Below are 3961 nucleotides of genomic sequence, written 5' to 3' on the forward strand. Positions count from 1 at the left end.
TGTATGGCATACAGGGCTCAAACGGGAAAGCTGCAATTTTTATTTATGTGATTCCTCATTATCACTCTGTTCAAGTACTCGAATTCTCTGGTAGACATGATACCAGTGGGCATTCGTCAGCGTCGGAGGCCGTGCCTGGGAGGGGAGCCTCCTTTCTGCCCCCTCCGGTCATTAGCATTGTTATGAATCATTGCTGTAGCACCTCGATGCCTGAGTGGGAGCCCAGGATCCCTTTGCCAGGGCCGCTGGGGGGGGCAAGTGGGGCAATTTGCCCCAGGCCCTGGGCCCCAGAGGGGCCCCGTGAGCCCTGGCCAAGAATCCGTTTCCTGGCTACTCATCCAGTGGTGGTCTGGGTCTTTGGCGGCACTTTGGCGACGGGTCCTTCAGTGCTGCTGAAGATGCGGAGTGAGTGAAAGACCTGCCACTGCTGCTGCTGCCACAGACTCGGAGCAAGTGAAGGACCCGCTGCCGCCGAAGTCTTAGAGCGAGTGAAAGACCCGCCACTGCCACTGCCGCCGCAGACTCAGAGCACAGCCCGGTGAGTACAAGTGTCCGTTCCCCCACTTTGCCCCAGGCCCCTTGAATCCTCTGGGCAGCCCTGCCCTTTGCGCCAGGTGCTGTACAAACACAGATCAGAAAAGTGGGTCCCTGCCCAACGGAACTTGCAATGAAAACATAAGAGAAGAGCTGAGAGGTGGAAAGAGATGGGGCAGGACAAGGGAACCCCCAGACGATGTTTGTACCCATGACGGACATTGGCCTCAGCAGCTGAACTGTTGTCCTGATTTTTGGGGGCCTCTGGCAAAGGTGAGTTGTAAGGCAGTATCCGAAGGAGGGCGAAGAGGTGGTTTTGTCGCTGTGCCCAGGAAGCGCAGCCCTGGTGGGAGGGGAGGTGTGGGAGGAAGGAGGAAGGGGCCTGTTTGAAAAGGGGATCAGCGGAGGAAGGTGGCCAGTGACAGGGAATGAGAGGAGACAGGTTGGCGGGGAAGGGCCTTGGAGGTGGAACCAGGCAGCTGATGGCTGATACGCCCCTGACAAAACCAAGGGCTTGGCTGTTGGCAGAAATGAAAACTCATCAATTAAAATGGTACGAGAGGAAAAGGAAAGGAAGGAAGGGAAGTAGGTGCTGGGAAGCGTGCAGGGGAAAGCGACGGACTAGCCGGGGTCAAAGGCGACTGACGGAGCGCTCCAATCTGATCACACACAAGTCACCGTGTGACCAGCGGGTACCAAGTCCAGCCCAGGCTCAAAGGCCAGTGGGTGATAAAATGATTAACTGAGGCTGAAGGTACATATCTCACAGGAAGTGGGAGTCCGCAGGTCACCCCAGTGACAGGGGAACGTGGTGCAATTCAGCATTTATGGAACAATCTCTCTTGGAAGAATGATTGGCAAGAAGCCAGCCCTGGATGGACGCAGGGAAACCCAGCACAGCCTTAGTACAGCTGGCACACCATCCCGAGCAGAGCCCTGTGGGCAAGTAGAGACAAGAACAAGCCTTTTGCTGGCCTGAGGCTGAGGTGTCAGCCTGAGTAACATCCAGTGGCTGAGAGTTGTGTGGGCTAACCCTGGAGACTCCCATGAGGAGCAGAGCCTGCTGGGCAAAGGGAGGCAGCTATTGAAGAAGCAGAGATGCTGGAGGGCAGTGACATATCTCAGCTCAGAGAGGAAACCACAAGAAGTTTTCTCATCTGGCTCGTTGGTCTAGGGGTATGATTCTCGCTTTGGGTGCGAGAGGTCCCGGGTTCAAATCCCGGACGAGCCCAATGCCTGACTTTTGCAAACAACCTTTGGAAAGCAGATAGAGGAGGGGCAGCAGGGGTAGGTGGGCTAATGAGCTGGAGTGGGGCCTGTAACTGAGTGGTGCTGGGCAGCCTGGGGGTGGGTTAGAAAGCCCTGCTGTGTTGGGCTCCTTTGAAAATGACTCTGAACATTGAAATCCGTCCTCTGTACACACTAGTCTGTGAAATCCCTGTAAGGCTCTGAGGGGCCCTGGGGATCTCCAGATCCAGCAGTTCCCTGCCTTCATTGCATTATCCTCAGCACACACGGTCTGCCTGAGCAGACCCAGGTCAAGTGCACTCCCTGCAGAGGGCTGGTTGGCACCAGAAAATTGTTTAACTACATCACACAGGGGTGTGAAAGATCCACACCTCAGAGCAGCCTGGTTAAGCCAAGCCATGTGCCTGCGGAGACAGTGTTGGGTCATCACAGCTGTGCCGCTGCAGCACTGCAGTGTAGACACACCTCAGCCTAGCAGCCGCTTCTTGGGGAGAAGGTTAACCACGCTGCTGGTAGAACCACTCTGGGTGACATAGGTGCGTCTACACTGCAGCACTGTGGCTGCACAGCTGTGACACTGTTGTGTTTTCAGGGTAGCCACACCCACGTACAATCACACACACCCTAATACATTGTTCATACAGAGGACCCCAAAGGATATAAACCAGGGTTAATGATGGTTGTTGCTATTCCATTAGCTTGGTTCAGCACATGGCTGGATGTTAGAGCTGTCACAGGCCGTGGGTTCGTATGCCCCTTCCCTGCCTCCAGGAGCAAAAGGGGTCCTTCAAACCAGTGAGTCCCTGGGAATTTTAACATTCACAATGAACACGGCAAAGGAAAACCAAACCCAAATTTTCCAAATCACTGACTGGGGAGAAACCCCAGTCTGGCCCATGGAATCATTGGCTCATCCGACAAACAAGCACAAAGGCTGGAGCTGGGGCTAGCGGTTAATTTCTGTGCCTGGTTCATTCTCCCCTTGGAGGGGCCAGTCCCTGCACCAGGATCCTCCAAGCAAAGGAAATTACCTTTGAAATAGATGAAAACTGTTTAATTCAAATGCTTTGGGAAGAAACTGAAACTGAATGAAAACAAACACGATGATGTGAGCTACAAAGAAGGAAGATGGTGACTCTGTGGTATAAATTAAAGTAACTAAAGGAATGATATAATCTGTTGATTACACAAAAGCAACCGTAGAAGTCTCAATTCCTGCCCCGTATCAAAGGCTAATGGACGATAAAATGGTTAATTATGTGTAAAGGTTCAAACAAAGCCAGGGTAAGTCTGCAGGTTGCCCCAATGACAGGCAAATGTTGTTCAATTTGCCATTTATGGAACAACCTCGCCCTGCAGAGATACTAGCAAGAAGCCACCCCTGGATGGAGGCATGGAAACCCTCCACAGATGGTGCATCACCCTGAAAAAGCCAAGCAGACAGGTGTGGGTCCTAGAGATGAGAATGGGCCTTTTGACAGACTCAGTAACATCCTGAGTCAGGGAGTTCCATGGATCGATGCTAATGCCAGAGATGCCCATGAGAGGCAGAGCCTGCAGGGCAGAGGCAGCTATTAAAGAGGCAAAGATGCCTGAGTAGAGTGGAAGCCATCCTAGCTCAGAGAAGCCCCTATTCATTCTTTCCCTATCTGGCTAGTTGGTCTAGGAGTATGATTCTCATGTTGGGTGCTGGGGTCCTGCATTCAAATCCTGGACAAGCCCAGAGATTTTGACTTTGCAAATTAACTTTACAAAACAGCTGGAAAGAAGAACATTCACACCTGTTTTCAAAAGAGCCTAAGGGAGTTAGGCACCCCATATAGTCACCAACACAGTAGAGCTTTCTAACCCGTCCATAGCCTCTCCAGCAGGCCTCAGTTCTGGGCCTCCATCATTCTCTTTCCTCCATCTTCTGAACTGTGTCCACCCACTGTCTCTCCCTCCTCCTGCTGGTTACTTTCCACAGGCCATTTGTAAAACTCCAACAACTGGGTTCATCCAGGGTCTGAACCCAAGACTTCTTCTGCCAAAAGCAAGACTCATATCGCTAGACCAACAAGCCACGTACCAACCCCCTGCACCTTCTCTAAGCCAGGATGGCTCACTTTGCCCTCAGGCACCTTTAATAGCTGCATCCGCCCTGCAGGCTCCACTTCTCCTGGGTGTCTCTGCTGTTGGC

At 52.6% G+C, this 3961-nt stretch overlaps 1 non-coding gene across 1 annotated transcript; it reads left to right on the top strand.

The window, feature by feature from the left end:
• Positions 1-1693: 1693 nt before the first annotated feature.
• On the top strand, positions 1694-1765 carry TRNAP-UGG (transfer RNA proline (anticodon UGG)). Its single transcript has one exon. It is a non-coding gene; the product is annotated as a tRNA-Pro (tRNA).
• The last annotated feature ends 2196 nt before the right edge of the window (positions 1766-3961 follow it).

The sequence above is a fragment of the Chelonoidis abingdonii genome, chromosome 14, assembly GCF_003597395.2.
Source record: "Chelonoidis abingdonii isolate Lonesome George chromosome 14, CheloAbing_2.0, whole genome shotgun sequence".
Lineage (NCBI taxonomy): Eukaryota > Metazoa > Chordata > Testudines > Testudinidae > Chelonoidis > Chelonoidis abingdonii.